Source organism: Narcine bancroftii, chromosome 2 (genome assembly GCF_036971445.1).
Source record: "Narcine bancroftii isolate sNarBan1 chromosome 2, sNarBan1.hap1, whole genome shotgun sequence".
NCBI lineage: Eukaryota > Metazoa > Chordata > Chondrichthyes > Torpediniformes > Narcinidae > Narcine > Narcine bancroftii.
In genome coordinates, this window is record NC_091470.1 from 91,435,697 (window position 1) to 91,460,952 (window position 25,256).

The 25,256-nt window shown below is 42.9% G+C and overlaps 1 long non-coding RNA gene across 3 annotated transcripts in view; it reads left to right on the plus strand.

The window, feature by feature from the left end:
- LOC138753895 (uncharacterized) overlaps positions 1-25,256 on the plus strand; it is a 178,241-nt gene that overhangs the window by 105,237 nt on the left and 47,748 nt on the right. For 2 of the 3 annotated variants that reach the window (XR_011351491.1, XR_011351493.1), the window contains exon 4: positions 22,182-22,285. The exons of the other annotated variant lie outside the window; for it this stretch is intronic. This is a non-coding gene — a long non-coding RNA (uncharacterized lncRNA). The remainder of the gene's footprint in view (positions 1-22,181; positions 22,286-25,256) is intronic. 3 annotated transcript variants of the gene reach the window in all.

The following is a 25,256-nucleotide window of genomic DNA, read 5'->3' on the forward strand; positions in this document are numbered from 1 at the left end:
GAAATCCACACCGACGCAGAAAGAATGGCCCCACTTAAGAAGTCACCACCCCCAAACTCAGCAAAAGCCCTTGAAAGGCATATGGGATTCTTTTCCTACTACTACAAATGGGTTTGGGACTATGCCACGAAGGCACATCCTCTGTTTGACAGTAAATCTTGAAGGCTTTCGAGATAATTAAAACTGATATTGCCAAAGCTGCACTTTCATCAATTCACGAGGATGTCCCATTCCAAGTGGAAACTGATGTCTCAGATTGTACCTTGGCAGGAACCCTTAATCAAAAGGGCAGACCTGTGGCATTCTTCTCCTGAACTTTACGCAGACCTGAACTTAAACATCCTGCCATTGAAAAAGAAGCCCAGGCTATTATTGAAGCTGTTCGCTACTGGAGACACTTTCTAGCCAACGGAAAATTTATTCTTGTCACTGATCAGAAATCTGCAGCCGACATGTTCAGTACTAAACGCAAAAGTAAAATCAAGAACGGTAAGAACTCTCAACTTATAATTATGTGAACCAGTACAGACTGGGCTGGTTAAATGATCCCTCTGGCACATTGTCACGATCTGCTGCTGGTGCTCAGCTAGAGGGGCTAAAAGAGATCCAGAGGAGACTGTGCCACCCAGGAGTCATGAGGTTCTTCCACTACATAAGTGCTAACAACCTTCCTTCCTCTCTGGAAGAAGTCAGGAAACTGACTGAAATATGTCCCGTTTGCGCAGAATGCAAACTACAATACTTCAAAGCTACAGAGGTCACTCTAATCAAGGCAAACCGACCTTTTCAAAGGATTAGCATAGATTTTAAAGGACCGTTACCCTCCAACAACAAAAATGTATATTTCCTTACAGTAATTGATGAATATTCCAGGTTTCCATTTGCGATACCCTGCGCTGACATCTTGTCAGCGTCTGTCATTAAGTCAGTTGACAGAATTTTCAGCATTTTTGCTTTTCCCAATTACATACATACGCCGATAGGGGCTCAGCATTCATGAGCGCTGAACTGCGGTGAGCCCTGCTGTGGAAGGGGATTGCCACAAGCCATACTACGAGCTATAACCCGCAGGGTAATGGGCAAGTCGAAAGGGCTCATGCTACAGTCTGGAAGACTGTTAATCTTGCTTTAAAAACACATGGTTACCCTGTTACCCGATGGCAAGAGGTGCTGTCTGAGGCGCTACATTCTATTCGGTCATTATTATGTACTGCAACAAATCAAACACCTCATGAACGTATGCTTCTCTTTCCTAGGAAATCAGGAACTGTGATGGACTGGCCAGCCTGTTTATCTGAGCCTGAACCGTGCTGCGGAAGAGCCATACTCGGGGGTGTAAAACAGACCAACTAGTCCAACCAGTTCAGCTACTGCATACCAACTCCAGCTATGCTCATGTTAAAATCCCAGATGGGAGTACTGACACTGTGCCCTTAAGAGATCTGGCCTTGCTTGGTTCACCCCTTCATCACACCCCTACTAAGAGTGAGCCTGAGAGATTGGGCTCATTCCCCCAGCCTGTGACACCTACTAAGCTTTCAAATGGCCATGCTGAGCCTCCACTGCCTCACACTGGCGATTCTGGAGTGGGTCCAGAAGTCAGTCCTTCCTACACTACAGACCCAGGACCTGTACTCATTCCCAAGGTTGCAAAGGAGCCATCTGTTTTGAGAAGAAGGAGCAGAATTCATAAACAACCTGATAGGCTGACATATTCATAAAACATCTCATTATATTTCGATTTCTTGCTAGATACTGGCGTTAGAGTATTCTCAATGCTGAACATGGTATCCATGTATCGCTTGCTTCAGTCTTTCCTAGAAGCTGTCCATTTGATTTTAACCCTTCTTCTGCCGGGGAGGGGGGGAGAATGTGGTGAATGTCTGCCAAGCTGCCTGTCTCCCCTCCGGCGAGTCTTGCTGTACTCACATTGGCTGGGTATTATCTCTACTATTAAGGACACTCCCCTTGGGTATAACTATATATTAACCTATTGTCTTTCATTATTGTAAAATTAGTTTTTGCTAATAAAAGCCAAGATTATTATTTGACCACATCGTCTTTCTCTACTTCATCAACTGGCACTTCAAAAAGCTCCTTCAAAAGCTATTTTCTCTTGACCGTCAAAATGATTCATCCTTGCAAAATCTCAATTATCAATTTCACTTTTATGAAATGGAGAACTAACGACACCTCTGCACTGGCTATAAACTTCTCAGTTAGACTAGAAGATAGAATTCTGCTTTGTCTGCTCTGCCTGATACCACCTTTGCTTCTCTGCAACCTTACTCCATTTTTAACTCAAATTGTCTTTGTCTTTCATTTTTCTCTAACACCACTTGCATTCTTTTTTTCCACTGCCTCAATTTTTAACTGACCCCTTTCAACCACAAGCTTTGCAATTAATAGGTTTACACTCAGAAATATGCCTAATTCTGCATCTTCAAACTTGCCCTCGTGTACATATTTCCTTACTATAATTTCCTTTATCTCCATCTTCCTCAGGGATAAATTTCAGAAAGTCCCAACCATTGAGCAATAATCACCAAATCATCCCTTTATGCCTTCTGCAATTCTGCAGGAGATGGTGACTCAATAACCCGTTCAATATCCATTGCTGCTTTAATACACACATCCAAGACTCTCAATTAGCTTGGAAAAAGGACTGTATCAACCACATCTAAATTTAATTGATTACAAAGCTCCAAATTCTGTGCTGCCTTCTGTAGCACATACATTATAAGCTCCCCAATTTGGTTAAGCATTATTAGCTCCAAATGTGGTAAAAAAATCTCGGATGACAAGTCCCCAATTTTGTTATGAACTGCACATAAAGCGCACCAATAGAAAATGAACCAGACAGTGTTCAATTTTAAAACACTAACTTTATTTCTACCTCTTAAAATATAACCTTAACTTTTAAACTATCCTTAACACTAAATCTATCCATATATATGTGCATTTGTATTTGTGTGTGTGTGTGTGTGTGTGTGTGTGTTTGTGTGTGTGTGTGTTTGTGTGAGAGAGAGAGTCTGTGTTACCCGAACCATTAACATCCAGACCATAATCTAGAAAGTTACTTCAACATCAGTCTTTCAAATTCAGTGTTCAAACATAGTCCAATGAGATTTAATGGCCAGAATTAATGATGAAATGATGGGAAGACTGGAATTGTGGATGTGATAGATTCATGAATTATTCATATATTGCCTTTGAAGAAATGTCAGTCCTCACGAGCTCCTGATAGTTTTGTAGGCAAGACTCGAACTGGGTGGCCTCATTTTACAATTCCTTGGCAGTGGTCTCTCCAAGTCACAGGATGACCTCACTGTTCAGAATCAAAATGAAGCACTTTGCTCCCCATATAAAGACCCTCATGGCGCGTGAGCATGCGTTTCATCATTAGATATGAATCCTCTTGAATTTCACTTCCTTCTGCATTTTACAGAATGATTGGCCATAGAGATGCATCAAATAGCTGTTTACACTCCAGCACTTAGCATGGTTCTCCCTTGAAAAATCAGTATCTTTGCAAATGTATCGAATCTGGAACAGACTGTGACAATCCTTCCCTCTGTTCTTTCAATATATCAAATTATCGTTGGACTGTCTTGTGCTTGGTGCTTGTGTGAAATGTTAAATGTTAACTGTGACCATTCAGGCAAGTTATTTCTGATAGTGAATACATCTGCCGTACAGCAGACAAAAGCAATTTTGTGTAATGTGACACTATTGTGGGTACATGACAATAAGTTTAATCTTTAACTTAGAAATCTTTCTGAAAGTCCTCCACTGGTATTGAACTGTCACTCCATCTAGCTTGTGTTCCGAGAATTCAACAGCATCGAGTTTCCTTTGTTTTAGCATAACAAACTGGTTATGTTATTATATGATATTATGTGAACTATTATATTATAAACTCAATCATATTTCGATCACTCTTTCCAAGTGGATCCCAATCTAAAGATTGATAATTTTACGTGCATCATTGGACATGAGCAGATCCAAGATAGCATGTTCCTTTGCAGGTTCAGTAATATGATAATAAGGAAAGCCAACCACTATGAATTCCTCCTCCAGGCTGCCTGGACCAACCTGATTCGTCCAATCTATATCCATGTTAAAGGCCCACACGATAAGAGCTGTTCCATCCTTGAATGCCTTTTATATTTCTTGATTTATTGCCCGTGCCACTGTAATAATAGGTGGCCTCTATAGGAAACCCCATCATGTAGTGTTATAGTGTTTATAACACTACATACGTTTGGATAAAGTGTCCAGAAACCCTTTGAGCTTTCAAAATCCGGTCATCTTTTCTCTTTTGCACGACATTTATCCCGTCTGCACTTGCTTTTTTTCTTTTTTAACGTGATTTTATTCTATCGGAATATTGTATCCTGATTAATAATCGCATTCATGGTCCCGCTTCTAAGTACCTGCACAAACATGGGGATTTCTTTACCTGCACATGCTCAAACTACAGGGGAATCACGTTGCTCTCCATTGCAGGCAAAATCTTCGCTAGGATTCTACTAAATAGAATAATACCTAGTGTCGCTGAGAATATTCTCCCAGAATCACAGTGCGGCTTTCGCGCAAACAGAGGAACCACTGACATGGTCTTTGCCTCAGACAGCTCCAAGAAAAGTGCAGAGAACAAAACAAAGGACTCTACATCACCTTTGTTGACCTCACCAAAGCCTTCGACACCGTGAGCAGGAAAGGGCTTTGGCAAATACAAGAGCGCATCGGATGTCCCCCAAAGTTCCTCAACATGATTATCCAACTGCACGAAAACCAACAAGGTCGGGTCAGATACAGCAATGAGCTCTCTGAACCCTTCTCCATTAACAATGGCGTGAAGCAAGGCTGTGTTCTCGCACCAACCCTCTTTTCAATCTTCTTCAGCATGATGCTGAACCAAGCCATGAAAGACCCCAACAATGAAGACGCTGTTTACATCCGGTACCGCACGGATGGCAGTCTCTTCAATCTGAGGCGCCTGCAAGCTCACACCAAGACACAAGAGAAACTTGTCCGTGAACTACTCTTTGCAGATGATGCCGCTTTAGTTGCCCATTCAGAGCCAGCTCTTCAGCGCTTGACGTCCTGCTTTGCGGAAACTGCCAAAATGTTTGGCCTGGAAGTCAGCCTGAAGAAAACTGAGGTCCTCCATCAGCCAGCTCCCCACCATGACTACCAGCCCCCCCACATCTCCATCGGGCACACAAAACTCAAAACGGTCAACCAGTTTACCTATCTCGGCTGCACCATTTCATCAGATGCAAGGATCGACAATGAGATAGACAACAGACTCGCCAAGGCAAATAGCGCCTTTGGAAGACTACACAAAAGAGTCTGGAAAAACAACCAACTGAAAAACCTCACAAAGATAAGCGTATACAGAGCCGTTGTCATACCCACACTCCTGTTCGGCTCCGAATCATGGGTCCTCTACCGGCACCACCTACGGCTCCTAGAACGCTTCCACCAGCGTTGTCTCCGCTCCATCCTCAACATCCATTGGAGCGCTCACACCCCTAACGTCGAGGTACTCGAGATGGCAGAGGTCGACAGCATCGAGTCCACGCTGCTGAAGATCCAGCTGCGCTGGATGGGTCACGTCTCCAGAATGGAGGACCATCGCCTTCCCAAGATCGTATTATATGGCGAGCTCTCCACTGGCCACCGTGACAGAGGTGCACCAAAGAAAAGGTACAAGGACTGCCTAAAGAAATCTCTTGGTGCCTGCCACATTGACCACCGCCAGTGGGCTGATAACGCCTCAAACCGTGCATCTTGGCGCCTCACAGTTTGGCGGGCAGCAGCCTCCTTTGAAGAAGACCGCAGAGCCCACCTCACTGACAAAAGGCAAAGGAGGAAAAACCCAACACCCAACCCCAACCAACCAATTTTCCCTTGCAACCGCTGCAATCGTGTCTGCCTGTCCCGCATCGGACTGGTCAGCCACAAACGAGCCTGCAGCTGACGTGGACTTTTTACCCCCTCCATAAACCTTCGTCCGCGAAGCCAAGCCAAAGAAAGAAGGTGGAAATTCTGACTCGCCCACCGGTAAAAGAATCTGAGGGTTCAATGTGATGTGTATATTCTGACAATAAATCTGAATATCAGATTTTCCAGCATTTCTTTAATACCTGATGGCTTTTAAATTATATCTGTTTGAATTAGCGGATAGGTTTCGCGGTTTGGATGTGTAACCAGCACTCGTTAGGTATCTGTCTGCTAATGGTTAACATTTCTTCATGTACCTGTTGGTACACTCGGATCTAAGGTTTCATACATTTGGCGATGAGCGTCACTGGGCATTTCACCGCCTCCATCAGCTCCTTTCGAAATGTTCTCAGGGTCAGGACATAAATCCCCATGTTTGTGCAGGTACTTAGAAGCGGGACCATGAATGCGATTGCTGGAAAATCACTGCCGATGAAGTACCCAGCGCCTAAAACACGCTCAGTCACAACGTATACAACTAAAATACTCCACAACAATATGAAACTGCCAGATATGCTGAAAAGTAAAACAATGGATTTCCTCCGTTTCCCGATCTCCGGGTCATTCTCTCCATTTCTGCGGCCCCTGAGCTTCTTGCGGGCCCGACCAGAGAGGAAAATATATCTGCCGGTCAGTGCATTGAAGGACAAAATCTATACGAACGGGACGAAAAGAAAATATGAACAAATCAAACGAAGCCCACGTGGGTGAAGTTTAAAATGCCTTTTTCCAGACACAACCCCGTGGTGTACCGTTGGTGATAAAACCTGGGTCCATTGTAAAGTACCAGGGACAGTTTGTAACACAGCTCAGCACAATCACGTGCCGAGAAAAAGTGTCGCCGTTCTCTCGGTGCAATATTTTATTTTCCAATTTTGACAACAAATGGCCACAAACCGATCAAATGTAAAGCCCAGCGTGAACCAGAACGACATCATTGTAGCTGCCCACATCAGGACCCAGTTAAGAGAACACACGGGGGTGATGGTCAGGAATGAAAATGGGAAATATATTCCAACAATGTTCCTTAATATGGCTTCATGGAGGTTCTGCAGGAGGTCGGCCGCTGCAATCCCCACAAGGTAATGAATGATACAATTGGAGAGGCCGCACGTTCCTTGTGCCAAGGTTCACAATCGCCACCAAGTTAACTTGAAGGAAAGAGAAAAAGTACATTATAATGGGATTGCAATACACTCCCGTCCACGTACGTTTTCCTGGGCTTGGAATAACAGATTTTTGAAAATTTAACTAATTTACAATAATTACTGGAAAGAATCGAAGAAATCAAAATATGTTTTCAGCACAGCTCCATTTAACAAGTGACTGACGCTAAAATCCGGTGCAAAATATGTGGAATGTGTGAGTTCTCCGTGAGATGAGATGTCTTGTTTTTTTTTTGTCAATGTCAATTATCTGGATCTTATTTTTTGATAAATTGGATTTGCAATTTTGCTGATTACAGAAAAATCGGAGCCATTGAAGACACTAATGAAGAATCTCAAAGGGATTTGGACTAAATGGGAGAATAGTCAAAAATGGCAGATGCAGTTTAATGCAGACATTTTGGAAGGAAAAACCAAGATAGGATATACACAGTAGGGGAGGGCACTGAGGATCGTTGAGCAGCAAAGAGATATGGGAACATAGATACATTGTTACTCGAAGGTGGCGACACATGTGGACAGTGTTGCAAAGAAACCTTTTGGCATCTTAGACTTTTTTAATCAAAATGTTCAGTATAGGAGTTTGGATGTTATATTCACGTTTGTTAAGACTGTGAGACCAAATTTGGAATGTTGTGTGGAGTTCTGGGTGTCTCATTACAGGACGAATATCAGTAAGATTGAAATAGTGCAGAGAAGCTTCACTAGGATGTTGGTGGGTCTTCAGGAGTTGAGTTACAGGTAAAGATTGAAGATGTCAGGACTTTGTCCCTTGAATCGATGAAGAATGAGTGAAGATTTGATAGAGGTTTACACAATTATGGGAAATATGGACATATTGGATGTGAGTAGGCTTTTTCCACTTAGATTGAGGGAGATATATATGAGATGTCATTGTTTTAGGCTGAGAAGAGAAAGGCTAGGGGGAACATTAGGGGAAAGTTATTCATACTGAGTGTGCTATGAGCTGCCAACTGATCTGGTGAATGTGGGCTTGATCATAAATTTTAAGAATAAATTTGAAATTGGAAAACAAACATCGATGGGAGAGGCATGGAGGCATTTCAAATGGGAATATGTCAATGGAAGTAGGAGAAAAATGGTTGGTGTGGTCTAAAAGGTCGAATGACCTATCTTCTGTGACGTAGCATTCTATGTTTCAATGGTCCTTCCATCGAATTCACAATTCTTCCTGGACATTCACTAATATACCAGTAATGTATATGGTTATACTAAATTGCAATTAAAGTCATGTTAGTGGCACAGTCAACAGGCAAGAATGGATAAGAGGGTGAGTACAAATATTATGTATTTAAGTAGTTCATGTGATGAATATGATAGTAGCATCTACTGGATGGTTTGCATGTGCATCAACATTTAATTTCAATGTGAACAAGGCAATGTACAAAATTGGTGCAGAGGGCAGGGGTACAGATTTCTGGGTCATTGAGATCTCTTCTAGTGAGTGTATGACCTGTACAAAATGATAGAGGAGGTGGGGGGTGATTGGTGGCAATGTCCTGGCAGGCAGGTATTCTACAGCAGTAGGGGAGGATTAAAACTAATTTGGCAGGGATTTGGACCATGGGAAGCAGAAAGTGAGTGCAGAGGTTAAGGTGGAAAGAGTTGGCGACAAAGGAGAGGCAGTGGGCAAAACATAAAGAGGGTCTAGTTAGAGGGGTTGCAATGTGCCTTTTTCAACACTATGAATATTATGAATGAAGGAGATGAACCAAGAGAAGACATGGAACTATGATATTGCAGCCATTACAGAAACTTGGCTGCAGGAAGGGCAAGATTGCCTGATGCAGGTACCTGGGTTTAGATATTTAAAAAAATAATAGGATGGGAGTTAGAAAATGGAGGAGTGGTCAGGGATAGTATAGCGGCTCTAGAACTGAAGGATGTTTCAGAGGAAGTGTCCATTGGGTCGGTGTGGATGGAAGTCAGAAATAGGAAGAGAGCTACCACTAGGCTGAGTGTAGTCTATAGGCCCCTGCATAGCACTCAGGACAACAAGAAGCAGATAAGCAGGCAGATTTTGGAATGGTGTGGGAAATACAGAGTTACAGTTATGGGTTATTCAACATCTCTAAGACTGATTGGCAGAGTATGTTGGCTGGCCGACGAAAGTAGACGCCATACTGGATCCGGTTCTGGAGATGAACCTGGTCAGATGGTGGACCTCTCAGCAGAGGAGCATTCTGGTAAAAGTGACCTCAATTTCTATAGTTCCAACTTAGCCACAGAAAAGAACATAAATAGTCAAAATGGGAAAGTGCTTAACAGGAGAACAGTAAATTTTGAAGGGATAAGACAGGAACTAGTGAGAGTAAATTGGAAACAGATGTTCAAGGGCGAAAGCACAGAGGTCATGTGGAGGACTTTGAGGGAAACATGTGCAGGGTTCAAGATAGGTTTGCCCCACTGGGATAAGGAAAAGATTGTAGGAAAAGGGAAGCATTGCTGATGAAGAAGGTGAGGCAGTTAATATAGAAAATAGGAAAAAGAAGGTGCTCATGAGAAGTGTATGGTCAGCAGAAAGGAGCTTCAGAAAGGACATGAGAACTTGAAAGGGGCATAAGAAGGCCTTGACATGTGAAATTAAGGAGAACCCCAAGTCAGTCTATGTGTACATGAAGAAAAGAAGTATTTCGAGAATGAAGGTGAGCCTGATAAACGATAAGGGAGGCAAGATGTGCCTGGAGTCAGAGGAGGTTGGGAGGTCCAAAGCGAATACTATGTGTCAGTTTTCACAAGCGAAAAGGACAGTAATCACACTGAGGTTGAAATCGAACAGCCCTGCGTGCTAGAGAATGTACAGGTTAAGAAGTAGATGTGCTGGATTTTCTTAAAACATTGATTGATAGTCCCAGCACTGGCCGATATATACCCAGGGTCGAGATAGCTGGGACAGCACCTATGATCTTTTCATCCACTTTGGCTCTGGGAGAGGTTCCAGAGGATTGGAGAATGTCAAATGTAGTCTCCTTGTATAAAGTAATAGGGAGAATCCTGGGAATTATAGATCAATGGATCTTCCATCAATCATGAGGAAACTAATGGAGAAGATTCTTAAGGATAGGATCTTTGATCATTTGGAGGACTAGAGTCTCCTCAGGGATATTCAGAATGGCTTTGTAAAGGGAAGGTCATGTCTCGCAGGTCTATTTGAGCTTTTTGAGGAGGTAACTTAAGAAATTGATGAGGGTAGCATGGTAGATGTGCTTACATGGACTTTAGCAAAGCATTTGGCAAATCCACCACGAGAGACTTATCCAGAAATTTATGAGGCATGGGATCAGTGGAACCATGGATGTGTGGACAAATAATTGACTTGTATGAAGAAAGCAGAGAATAATAGTGGAAGGAAAGTATTCTGCTTGGAGTATGGTAACTCATGGACTGCTGCAGGAATCTGTTCTGAGGCCTCTGGTCCTTGTCACTGTTATAAATGACTTGGATGGAGAGGCAGAAGGATGTTCAGTAGGTTTGCAGTTGATATGAATGTTGGAGAAGTTGTGAATGAAGCTGAGGATTGCCAGAGGTCACAAGAGGTTATAGACAGAAAAGTTGAAGATGGGTTTCAATCTGGAGATTTGTTATTTGCTACATTTTGGAAGGGCTATTCAGAATACCGAGAACAGGGTTAATGGTCAGTTGCTTAAGAGTGTGGATGAAAAGAAGATCTTGGGTTCCAATTCCTTGCATACCTCAATGTCACCGTACAGGTTGATAGGATATTTAAGAAGTCCTTTGGGATGGTGGTATTCACTAATAGGGGTATTCAATTCAAGAGTAGAGACCACACTTCGAGCATTGTGTTTAATTCTGATCACCTCATTTTTGGAAGGACTTGGAAGCTATAGAGGGGGTGCAGAGGAGATTTGCCAGGATGTTGCCTTGATTGGGAAACATATCCTATGAGGCAAGGTGAGCAGAGCTGGAATTTTTCACTTTGAACAGAGAAGGATGATAGGAGACTTGACAAACATTGGGGGCATTTAAAAATTCCGAGAGACGCATGGATTAAAGGGAAATAGAGGGTTACTGCTTGGGAAGGTTTAGCATTTCTTTTTCGAAGGAATATATGGTCGGCACAACATCGAGGACCAAAGGGTGTGCACTGTGCTGCATTGTTCTATGTTCTATGAAGAGGCAAAAATTAGAGGTGACGCCATGGGTTGAATTTTTACAGCGAGAGTTGTAGGTTTTTGAAACGCCTTGCCAACGATTATGGTTGGTGCTGTATAATGAGGGGATTTGAGGGGATCCTAGGAGCAAAGATGAAAAAAAATAAATAGTTACAATCTAGTCAGGATTATGTATTTTTATGGTAGGTATATGTATATGCATAACATCAAGTAATGTGTTCTGTGACTGAAATATCACCAGTTAAAACTGAATGCATAGATTTAGACTTCACTGGATAGAGGTGTAATTTATCAATGGGGATGTGAGGCGGGTAGGTTGGCTCAGGCGATAAACACAAGATGGGTCTAGTTGAGATTGAATAGATAGGGGAAATATAAGAAGGGGATCTCACAGGTTGTTTTTGATGTCTGGATATTACAGGGTGAAGGGATCGTGGGTCTCCAGAATGTCCTTGCCACATATCCAGAATGTGGTAAGGAATTATCACAGAACATGGAACTTTATTCCAAAAGGACAGCATTATTTCCAGAAAAGAGAGGCCTTACTGTAATATACAGGGGATTGGTGGAGTCGTGTCTGGAACAATGCGCACAATTCAATTGACACCGAAAAACCCAAATGTAGCATGGTCAGAAGGTGTCGAGATCAGGTTCAGCAGACGATGTCGTGATATGATAGAGTAATTCTTGCGAGAGACGCGAGAAAAGTTGTTACTGTGCTCGCTGCGCTTCAGAAACATGATATGTTTAAGCAATCAAGGGATACCCACGCACACAAACTTCAGCCAGACAACACGCGAGGTCAGGATCGAACGCTGATTTCCTGTGCTTGGAGGCAGCCGTTCTTGCTTCAGCTGCTCAACTGTGCAGCCCGTGGGAGAGGGGAAGGTGAGAATCGGACAGGGGTATCAGTAATGAGGAACAACGGGCAATACAATGAACGTACACAACGACCAACAGATGCCAGACCACCTGAAACAATAAACATTGGCAGAAAAGCGAATACGATTCAATGAACGTCGAAGTTCACGGTGAACTGCAATGGAAGATCTGTGGGGTGTATGAGAGGCAACGTTGATTTTCAGTTAAAATAATTGAGGGCTGGGACCTGAACTCTAATTCCACTTAATTATGTGAATTCCACAATCTACACGACAACACATGTAGTTCCCTTTCCTCCACCTTATCCATGAGTTCGCTGCCACAGTAGATTCACCTTCATGATCGATGACATATTCCCAATCATAAAATGTATCACTTTTCTCCAATGATGTTCTATCACAGACACCGGATTCTCAGGATGGAAATCCATGCAACAACAGGGCACCGCTTCTCTGGACAGGAATTTAGTGAAACCAGGAATAGCCGATCCCAGACATTCAGAAAACGAAAAGCTGCACAAATCATTGAATGGAATCACGGATGGAAATATACAAACACAGTCTGGATGTTGGAAATACGAGGACTTATGGGTCTGGCCTGGCCTAGCGGCTAGAGATTAGGGCGATTTCACTTTGTTTTCCTGACGTATCCTGGCTGGACTGAGGCGGACACCGTGTCCCCAACCCCCTCTCTAGCCATTGTGAAAGAATCGTAGTGAGCCTGACCGCGAGGCAAAGATGTCTTATTTTCAAAGCCGTTCTCCTATATGTCTCAGATACGGCTGCCATTTTTGATGGAAGATGCCATACCTTCCCCTCAAGTTATAGGTAACTGTCTCCAGGAGAACTCAGGTTTGCACCTTCCTGCTCAATTGCGCAATATACGTCGGATTTCCAGGTAACCGCTATGCACTTCCTGGCTGCCGCCAACGCGATCATTAGGAATTGAATTTGGAAGCATTATTTTAAGTCTTAGGTGCATTATATTACCCAACAGAAACAGGTCAGAGTCCTGTGGGAATTATTTACCAATTGCTTTCCCTCAGAATTCACTGAGTTCTGGAGTTCTGTCTTTCACTTGATCCAAGAAAGGTTTGCTGAAGCATATCTCCAATTCAGGCAACATCCATGTGCAGAAGTGATCAAAGTTTCGGGTTTACGAGACCCAAATAGAAGAGTAAACTTTCTAACTATCAAAGAGGAAATAAACAAGGCAGGGGCCCAGATCTGATTGAGAAGAGGACGGAGGATGAGAGAGGCGGAGAAACAGTGAGGAGTCAGATTGGAGAATAAAAATGAGGAAGTCAATGAGGAAAGAAACTTTGGAGAGTAAAAATATATGCAGGTGTAAAATCACGACCGAAGGGGAAACGTGCAATCTGATTCACTCAAATCTAAAAGAAATTTGTCGACCGTTGACTGGTGATCCCTCCAGAAACAATGCTTGTCCTACTGATCTATGACAGGATTTTCATTCTGGATGTGGAGATATTCAACGACTTCAGTGAATCTGGAGCCCGGATGGATGTGAAACTGAACAAGTTCTCAGTCAGCTGAGCGACCACCGCGGAATCACACCGTGCCAGAGAATTCACATCCAATCTCTGGCCCGTCAATGAGAAATAAAGTCATTGAGAGCAGGTCAGTGTCGTTCAGTTCTGCAACAGCGACCAGATCCAGGAACACCAACCCCACCGCCCTGCATTGGTTGACCATGAATTTCGCAGAACAAGCTCATCAGCGTGTGATTCCACTCTGGCCACAAACTCAGCCTGTCAACTGCTGTCGTTTTCATGGGACTTGTCCGCACATTGAACTGTAAAAAGGAACCCTGGCAACTTTACCGAGATAACGGCTTGGACTGAGACACCGGGTTAATTTAAAGGAAACCCCATCATTGAGCAGACGTCGCTCATCGATTTCATAACTATTAAACCGCATCCCATGAATGCGGTCCACATCCAACACCAGTAACTGGATGGCTGACTGGGAAAAGCACGCCGGGTATATTTGCTCACCTGGAACAACGACAGCTGCCACAACAGGATAATAAATGGCAATGATTTGACTTAGTAACCAGGCTCCCATGTTCTCAGAGAAGTGACAAATCAAACGTCAATGAAACACATTTTTAACAGCATCTCTTCTTATAGAAGAGGGGAATCTCCAGCCGCACGGATCTCTTGGTAATTGATGTGAGTTGCATTCACTGAACAAACAAGTTATGTCAGCTGCTCCCAGAATAACAGCACTGTGGGGATTCCAGACTCAAAGTGAAAAATCCACCATCAAATGGCATCGTTTGGATGCCATGACAGTGAGCAATGATGACATGTATCAGGATTGTGCGAGGGTTGATGTACACTAATTGGGTCGCTGTGTTTCCCATGTTTCTGCATCTGAGAGTTCTCTGCTTTGGTCGCATGAATGTGTAGATCCATGATAACTGAGGGTAAACCGATAACTGCACCGCAGTCGAGGAAAGCAATTGGAAGACATTATAAAGAGATGTCAGTGTCACTGGTGTTATCAACATTTTCTTTTAGCCTGACTCAATTCCTACTATTGGTGGGAATAATAAGATATCTTATGCTTGGAGTCTGAGGAAATGTGATAAATTGATTTTCTGCATTAGTATTTACCCAGGAGCATTACTTGTAAAATCTAGAAGAGGAGAATGGTGTGGAAATGGCTCGTGTGCTCGGGACGTTTGAAAGAAAAGAACGAGATGGGTCTATTTCCGACATATTTCGTGGCAGACCTTAAGCGTTGATGACATTTATTTGAAATAAATAAAGAGGCAAATACAGAGATGGTCTGGACCTTGATAAAATAATTGATAGTGTTAAGAGGCTGGAGGAGCCCAAATCCAAGCAGCAAAACCTGTGCACCACGAAAAAGTGTTACTTAAACAAAAGTTGCTTTTAATTATCTTTGAATATGAAAATAAAACCAAACTTTAACTTATCTCTATTGATTCACTTCAACTACTTAACCCCCTTCTCATTTTAAGGGCACGTGTGTGTAATGTGTGTGTAAGTTCAGCACAGTGCGTTGGTTCACAGTCCAATCTCACTGGTGGCAGCCAATGCTTGTACTGTGAACAGAAGTTAATATTAATGCTGATCACCAGGCTTTGGTGCTCAACAGGTAAATAGTTACCACTCAGAAGGCTCTTGTTGGTTTTCAGAGAGAGAGAGTTTTTCTTGTTCCGGGACATCTCCAACTGATTCCTTTTTAATCAGCCATTCCAGTGTCTTGCTGACAAAATATGCCCCCCTTCAGGGTTTCCAGTTGATAACCTCTTTTTTTCAGGTCACCACAGGGAGACACTGGACATCCAGCCCTCTCCTTTGACCAGGCCATCTTTTAAAGCTCGCATGCTTGTCCCTCTGGAATCAATGTCTGTGTCTCTCTCCTCTCTCTCTCTCACTCCCTCCAACTCTGAGATCAAAGCCCGTTTTCTACTGCTCTCTGTCTGCAAAGATCATTGACCTTCCAGACAATAAATGCTCTTTTCCAGACAAAGCTGCCACTGCCTGTTGTTACATTTGTTGCCTTTTGCAAATGACCATCCATCATGAGACTAAGCATCTTGCAAAAGCACCTGCAAAAACTTTGTGTTTTAAAGTGTTGTGTCTGACCTGCTCTAACAAACTTTTCCCCATTTATCTCCGAAATACCTCTATATACTCTGTTACGTTAGCTTCCATCTGGTGAAGAAATCGGAATGTGGTGCAGTTTCATAATCGCTGTTGAAAAATGCAGCTACTTAGACATTGAAAACTCAAATCAAACAAGTCGAAGGCTGTAACCATGATAGTCCTCAAGGACAATTGGACAGCATGTCAGGAATCTCAAAGGTCTATCTTCGACATTGTCCTGTGTAAAATTAATGTTAAACTGTGAATGACGATCCATTTACATCACTCACTTTCCTGACATGTTCAGGTGACAATCTCTCTTTAGATTATTGCCACTGAATTGGCTATCCCCACATGTACCTGCATTACACTGCATCAGCAATACATTTGTGTACTTTGCTAATCTATTCCTGTTACCCTTCACTGTTCTGGAATCCACCTCACAGATCAAACTGCCACTCGAGACTCATTTGACAATCTATTCACTTTCTGCTGATAGATGATAAATATTTATTGTAAATCATCTCCCGAGATGGCGGTCCCCAGCACTGGTGGTAGAAACACCAAGTCAACTGGCCCTGGTCAATTTGTTTTTATTCAAATTCAGCACGCTCCTTTAAGGGCAGCTTGAGCTCAGTCACCTGGTGCATTGTGACATCATAATCGCTGCCCAGGGTGTAAGCTGGAAGGGATGCTGGAGTCAGAGAGAAACCTCTGATGACACCATTTCCCCATGGCTGCCCTGCCATGTGGCTTACAAGTAGGGCCGGTTCACCATGAGAATGTGCTCTGCCACACAACTACCCCACAGAACTGGCTACATGTCCTGTCACTTTGGTGTCCAGCCCCGGTGCTTGGGCATGGGCATCTGCATCGACTGTGATAAGTCCAGGTGGGCCACCTTCAGGCGGTCCACCGTAAAAAAAGTTCCTCTCTCCCCCCAACATCCAGGGTAAAGGTTCTGCCAGACTGGTGCAAGACTTTGTATATGGTCGCTGTAGCGATGCACCTTGTGGTCCCCTCCACACAAAAATGAACTTGGCCAAGTTGAGCTCTTTGGGGAGATGAAACAGCCAGGTGCTGTGGCATGCCAGAGGTGGCGGAGGTCAGGCAGTAGGATTTTGTCAGTGGCCGTGGTGTCAGGGTCTGGCCTGATAACTCACCCGACAGGAAATGTGGTTTGCCATTGGCCATCTCTGTTGCTGAAGCCTGCAGGACCACTTTGGGTGCCACCCTAATCCCGTGGAGGACACAGGGTAGTTTGTCCGCCCAGTCTGGTCCAGAGAACCGGGCCATAAGGTTCCTGTGGAACCTCTCCACCAACCCATTAGACTGTGGGTGGTATGCTGTGGTGTGGTGGAGCCTGACCACTAGGAGCTTCACCATCTGAGTCCACAGTGCAGATGTGAACTGCGACCCTCTGTCACTAGTGATGTACGCGAGGACTCTGAAATGAGTGATCCATTGGCTGACCAGAGTCCTGGCGCACATCTCCACGGAGGCGTCCTTAATCAAGATGGTGGTCCAATCCTCCACCATAAGGTGGTAACGAGCCTCCTTGGACATTGGCAGGGGCCCAATGACATCAACGTGGATGTGTTGGAATCTGCAAACTGCCGGATCGAAGTTCTGGGTGGGGGCAAGCGCATGTCACTGGACCTTGGAGGCCTGGCACCTGGTACAGTACCTGGCAAGTTCCACCACCTCCTTCTTCAGTCTGTGCCACACAAACCACTCCACAACCATCTGCACAGTTGTCTTTACCGCTGGGTGATCGAGGTTGTGGATCAAACTGAAGCCCTTCGCCATCCAGTGCGGCAGGGCCAGCGGGTGTGGTGTTCCTGTTAAGATGTCGCAGAGCAACGTGTCCGGGCTGCTGGGTACCCAGACATCCTTGAGTTTGAGGACTGAAATGGCAGTCCCCAGCACTGGTGGTAGAAACATCAGGTTGACTAGCCCTCCTCTGCTTGGTTTTTCGAGTCTGTTGGCTTTTGGTTGTGCCACCTGGTTGAGGGCTGCCTCATTCTCACTCCTCCTGTGCCAGAAGGAATCCGCATGGGCTTCTGCTCTCCTCGGGTTCAAGAAGTCTTCATCTGTGAGGAACAGCTGGATGACCTCCATCATCTGATCCAGGAATATCTGGTGGAAGAGTAAACAAGGCTTGTGGTCTTCTGCCAGGGCCAGAATTTCATCCATCAGTGCCTACGGACTATGGTCCCCAAGCCCATCGAGATGAAGGAGCCTAGAAGCCCATTGCTGGGGAATTAGCCCAAAAGTTCCAAACAGCAGGTCTTTGAGGGCGGTGTACTTGCCCGTAGCCAGGGTGTGGTGGATGATGTTGACCACCCTCGCTGCCACATCTTTGTTCAGAGCACTCATAACATGATAGAACATCGTGGCATCTGAAGAGATACTGCGGAGTTGAAATTGTGTGAGCAGTAGAAGAAACACAGCTACCACATTGAGGGTTGTTACCGACTGTTTCTATTCAATTTCATTGCTCCCCTTTAAGGGCATCACGAGCTCAGTCACCTGGTGCATTGTGACATCATAATCGCTGCCCAGGAGTTCGCGCTGGAAGGGATACTTGAGTCAGAGAGAAACCTCTGAGGACACCATTTCCCCATGGCTGCCCCGCCACGTGGAGATAAAAGCGGGGCCAATTTGCCGTGAGGATGTGTGCCACCACACGAGCATCTTTGTGGGACTTTGTGGAAATAACTCACAATTCTGCAGAATAAAATAGTCTGACCATGACAAAAGTTTAGGTAATGTCATTTCATGTGATCCACTGAACCAACTGGAATCTACACACTCTTGTCCTTTCTGATGGTGACAAAGTTAAGGCCTTCACACTTCAACTTTCATTATGCCGAATACCAACACCAACCTGCTTAGCCTCATTAATAGTATCTTCCCTTGATGCCCTTGTATTAGTTAAGTTAATTGTCATAAGATAACAAAAGTTCCACATGACAAAACAGTTCTCTGGTCCTTTGTGGGCAAAAAAAAGACATACAACCAGATAAAACACACACAGGAAAATAATACATACGTAGTTCAAGTTTTCATATATACAAATAAATAAATATTGTTTCTTGAATGTGAGATTCTCAGATAGTGTGAGCAGTTCATTTGGTCATTCAGCATTCTCACTTCCCATGGGAATAAGCTGTTCCTCAGCCTGTTCATATTGGCTCTCATACTCCTGCATCTCTTCTCGAGGGGAACAGCTGAACAATATTGTCTGCTTGATGGAAGAGTCCTCAAAGGTTTTGCGGGCCATCTTCAAATGTTGGTGGGTGGGGAAGCGAGACTCCAGTGATCCTTCAAAGAAGGGTTTTCTGTAAATTCACTTTGTATTTTCACTCTGCCAAACTTTTGGTCCTATGGATTTGCCTCTATTTCTCTGCTGTACCAGTACCTCACGGTGATGTAGTCGGCCAGGAGCTCTCCATGGAGCTCCTGTAGAAGGTTGTGATAATGGTGGCTCGTATCTTTGCCCGTGTGAGTTTTCAAAATGAGTGCAGTCAGGTTTGCATCTTCCTGACAATTGAGATTTTTGTCCATGATAGGTCACTACTTAAGTGAACTTTGTGAAATGTGGTTCTTTCCACTCTGCCTACTGCAGGTTTAATGATCTGTAGTGGAATGTGGTCTTTTCTGGTCTTCATAACATGCACGATCACCTGGGCAGCAGGTTTATTATAATGGTTAGACCTAGAGCACTGCTTTTACAGCGATAGCAAGTCAGACAGGAGTTCGAATATGGTGCTGTCTGCAAAGAGCTTGTCCGTTTCTCCCCATCATTGCTTGGGTTTTACCCGGGTTCTCCGGTTTCCTCCCACCATTCCAAATGTTGTAGGTCAAATGGGTGTAATTGTGCAGCATGGACGCTTGGGCCGAAAGGACCTGTTACCATGATCCATGTCTAAATATAAATTTTAATTTAATTTAAATGTATTATATCCTTCACCTTGTCTACTTTGAGATTCAGGTTGTTACTCTAGAACCATATCATGAGATTTTCCTCCTCTGCAGCACAACGTCGTTGTTGCAGATGAGGCCAATTGCAAATTCCATGACACTGTTGGATCTGGATCTGGTGATGCAGTCATGGGTCAGTAGTGTGAAGAAGAGCAGGCCTTGAGATGGGTCTGTGCTCAGGGTGGTGTTACTAGATGTTCTGATACAGACCCGAAAAGATTGTGGCCTTTTTAGGAAGTTCAGAATCCAGTTGCAGAGATGGGCATTGAGTCCCAGTGAGGGGAACCTCGCCAACTGCCTCTAAGAAATTATAGTAATGATGGCCTAGCTGGTGGATGAACAGAAGGATGGCGTGAGAGGCATCATAGTCGAGATGGGACAGCATGGAGTGAAGTGACAGGTTTATAACATCAGCTATGGAACAGTTTCTTCTGAAGGTGAATTGAAAAGGGTCCAGTGTCTCTGGGAGGGTTGCTTTGATGTGCTCCATCAGCAGATGCCAGGAGCATTTCATAATGGTAGGGGTCAGTGCCATAGGGCGACACTGTGGCCTAGAACTAATGGCTTAGGTGAAGAAGCAGAATGTTTACCAATGATACAAAGGTTGAAGGAGTTGTGAATAGTGTTGAAGTTTGATGTAGTTTACAACAGAGTGGAGATAGAATGCAGACTTGGTTGGAGAAGTGGCAGATGGAGTTCAAACCCAAAACGTTTGAGATGATGCATGTTCGAAGGCCTAAAGGCTGAGTACAAGGTTTATGGAGGATACTTAATAGTGTGAAAGAACAGAGTTACTTTGATCCAAATTCTTACCTCTCTTAATGATGCCATACAGGTTGACAGCATAGTTAAGAAGACCAATGGGATTATTGTCTTCATTAGTCAGAGGATTCTCTTCAAGGGTCAAGAGGTTATGTTACAACTCTATAAATATCTGATGATTAGGTTCCCTTGTGTTCAGTCCTGCTTCTATTAACACGTCAACAGATATTCACAGCAAACTTGCTTCTCCACTTTGATCAACCAACATCAGCAATACCACGTATTGGAGCATGGAGCACAGTCAATTACCACCGGCAGGTTTATTCAAGGGAGGGGAGATAATGTGAAGATTGATGGACTCAGTTGATCTGGCGGCATGTCTGGAGAGAAATTATCATTTATTTCCCAACAGGGCCTTCCGACCAGAAATGTTGACTCTCAGTGAATGTTATATGTCACCTTGACTCCGTCCTAATTCTGCTCCTTCGCTCAATGTTCCATCATCTACAGTTATTGTGGATGACAATCCCTGTATGTTGGGATGACACAATGAATATTTTAGAGCAAATCATCCCGCATCAGAATATGCATCTTTGCAGTACACTGATATTGGCTCAATACTGTGAAAATCTGCGTTACTTTTGCATCTATGCTGTGAATTTTACTTCCGAATAAATGATCAAGCATAACAGCATAGGGGTATAAATTTAAACCTTGCACTTTATTTAATTGTTTGTAATATCTGTAATACTTTATATTTATTGAATTACAGTCGCAGCACTTAAAGCTCTTCACTGAACCGTGCTGCGTACAATTTTTCAAAATACGTTATAGATATACATAGCGGCAATCAGCTTTGCAGACCCACGGGCCCATACAGCCGAAATACACCAATGAACCTACAATTGATTACATTAATTCCAAATTGTATGTGTGCATTCGCCATGCAGAAGAATTGCTCGCGACCACTGTTATGACTCCACATCCTCAAGTGCACTTCAACACATTTGTGGAAATAGCTTTGTGATACAATAACAAGTAACATATGAATTTACTGGCATGAGAAATTCAGCAGAAAAAATTAGCTGAACACTGAAAACGTCAAGACTGCATTTTCTAATCAATGTAGGTCCAAATATTTTAAGTCCCTGGCTTCAAAGACTGTAACCATGTGGGTCTGTGATGATAAGACTGCAAGGAAGGCTGATGCTGGAAACGTCAATGTGAAAGCAACAAGTCAAGTTGCTGCACATGGGTTATCCAGAGGGGCAAATAGAAGGACAGGAGGGAAAGAAAGTGCGCATAAAATCCTGTCGTTCAATCTTAGGAATCAATTAATTTCATGAAAGATTTGCTAGCTTTTGTAAAGGTAAAGTAGGAATGAGAGTAGAGAATGAAATCATCGCAACTTATGCAGTGAAGTTCTCTCTCTCTCTCTCTCTCTCTCTCTCTCTCTCTCTCTCTCTCTCTCTCTCTGTCTCTCTGTCTCTCTCTCTCTCTCTCTTTCTCTCTCACTCACTCTCTCTCTCTCCAAGTGAGACTGCTAGGAAGCTCATGTGACTCTTTCACTTGCAGAAAACCCCACCTTCTTCAGCAATCAACAGGGGTTCTCCTTGTTCAAGCTGTTGTCTTCGGTAACAAAACCAGGAGTAACACTTCTGTGAGCATTTTGCTGAAAGGTAAGAAGCCTTGTAGTTATCCAACCATCCAGTCTTTCTCTAATTCCAAACAATGGTCTATTCATTTCATGACATCATTTTAATTAGCACCTACTTGTGAAATGTGCAGAAATGTCTCAAATGATCCTGCAATGTAACTGAATATGAATTCTTCAGTCTTTCAATTAAGATGCTACTCTAATTTTCCCAAATTCTCCCAAATATATATACATTACACTATAGTTAACTAACCCAAATTAACCCCCTTCTAATTCTAAGTGCACGTATATGATGTGTGTATAAATTTAAGAAACGTTCTTTGGTTCACAGTGCAATCTCACTTCTCCTTCTTCCAAATTCTCTGAATGCAGGTAATTCTTATACTGTGCACAGAATTTAACATGTATAAAGTTCAGCAGGCTATAGTGCTCGAAAGGTAAATGTTTGCCACTCAGGAAGGTTCTTGTAGGGTTGCAGAGAGAGATTTGTTGTTCCAGGATTTCCACAACTGAGGTACCACCATTAGTCTCCTCAAGGTCTCGTTGATGAAGCTTGCCCCATCAGGATTCTCCAGATGCCAACCTCTTTCTTTCAGCCATCACAGAGTTCCTTTCTGTTCCACTTATTCCAAGAGAAACATCAGACAGATAGCACTTTCAACCATCCACTGCTCTGGAGCTTTTCATCAGTTTCAACCAACTTCCTGGCTTGTTCTGTTCAGCTGCTTTCAGTGTCACACACACTAGCTGGGTGAGATTCTTGAACATTTCTCTATCTCCCTCCAACTGCCCACTGCTGGAAAACCATGTGACTCTCTCACTTGCAAAAATCCCCACCTTCTTCACCAAACAACAGTTGTTAACCTTCTCTTGGTCAAGCTGTTGTCTTAGGTAAACAAAATCCAGGAGTGACCCTTCTGTGAGCACTTTGAAGAAAGGTCAGAAGCCTTGTAGTTATCCAACCATCCATCCAGCCTGCCTCCAATTTCAAACAATGGTCTATTATTTCATGACAACATTTCAATTAGCATCTATTTGTGAAATGTGCATAAAAGTCTCCATAGATCGTGCAATGTGACTGAATATGAATACTTCATTCTTTCAAATAAGATCTGTTTTAAAATGTATGTATGTATGTAACCTACTCTAATTTTACAAAATACTCCCAAATATTCGGAAAACAGCAGCAATAAATGTTAGTACATTTTTGCCTCAAACATCACCAGCAGAACTGCAGAGCAAGAGAAAATAGGAAGTGATGGTCATTGCTGAGGCATAAAATCTGACTGAAACTGAGCATTGGATGAGTTAAATACAAATAGAGAAGATTGTAGTTAAATATTATATAGGTGAGGGAAGAATTGTTAATAAAGTCTTAGAACATTTTCCGGAGACAGATTTTTGAATTGCAATTGGAGTTGGAGAAATTTAGAGAGTTGGAATTGTTACAAACCCAGAGGAACCCAAAATTCATAGCAAAAGATATTCAATAAGACAAATGTTTACTTAAACAGAAGTTGATTTTAAATATCTTTAAATATGAAAACAGGATCAAACTTATCTGATCACTATTAACTTAACTAACATAATCTAACCCTCTTCTAATTCTAAGTGCATGTGTATGTAAGTGAAGAAAAGTTCTTCCATTCAGAGTCCAATATCACTTCTCGTTCCTCCAAGTTCACTGGTTGCAGGAAATTCTTATGCTGTGCACAGAATTTAACATTTAAGAAGTTCACCAGGCTTTGGTGCTTGAAAAGTAAATGGTTACTGCTAAAAAAAAGTTCTTGTCAGCTTATGAGAGAGAGAGAGAGAGATTTGTTGTTCTCTGGACACCCATAACTGATTCCTCGTTACCAGCCACTTCAGTGTTTTGCCGAAGAAACTTGCCCCATCAGTGTTCTCCAGATGATAACCTCATTTTTTAGGTCACCACAGAGTTCATTGAATTTCCCTTATTTCAAATCAAACATTAGGCAGCCAATCCTCTCCACAAGGACTTTGACCAGGCTGAACTAAGCAGTCAAACCCATCTTCCAAATGGGGGTTTGCACAAGCTTTCCAGCTTGACCTGTTCCAGTTCCAGCTTCTGCTGCTGCTGACTGTAAACCCGCAGAACAGAACTCCTTCTCCCCCTCTCTCTCTCTCTCTCTCTCTCTCTCACACACACACACACACACACACACACACACACACACACACACACACACACACACACACACACACACAAACACATACAAACACACACACACACACACATCTGCTTGCAATTCTGCACGACCCTATTAGACCAGTAAATTCTACACCAGACAGACTGCAGCTCCAACAACTTCTTTCATCTGAGGCTCTTGGCGCCAGCCTGTCTAGCATGAACAGAGCTCCAGCTTTTTAAATAAGCTCTGTTTTAAAGTGACCTACATTAAAAAACCTGCCCACATTTATCTCCCAAAAACATATCTAAAATCTATCACAACTTCCCCCTTTAAAGGAATTTTTACTCTTGATTTAAAATTCAGTTATTACTAAACTATCTTAAAAATCACTGAAGGGGTAACAATACACAATATATAACATATATAACAGTAACCCAATGTTGAGAGTATTTTTATACATAATCAATTTTAATATCTTGACAAACAATCTGCTATCACATTATTTATACCTCTGATATAGTTAATTTGCAGATCATATACTTCTAATATCAAACTCCAGTTTAACAATCTTCTGTTTTTATTTTTCATTTTATTCAGAAACACCAGAGGATTGTGGTCAATGAATACCACATTTGGTTGATAAGAGGTACCAAGATATATGTCAAAATTCTGCAGAGAAAATATGATTGACAACAGTTATTTTACAATCGTGGAATAGATCCTTTGATGAATATTAAATATTTTTGAAAAGTAGGCAATGGGATGGTCAATTTCTTATTGTTTTTACAAAAAAAACTACCCATGCTGCTCCCTCACTGGCATCCACTGTTAAAGAAAATG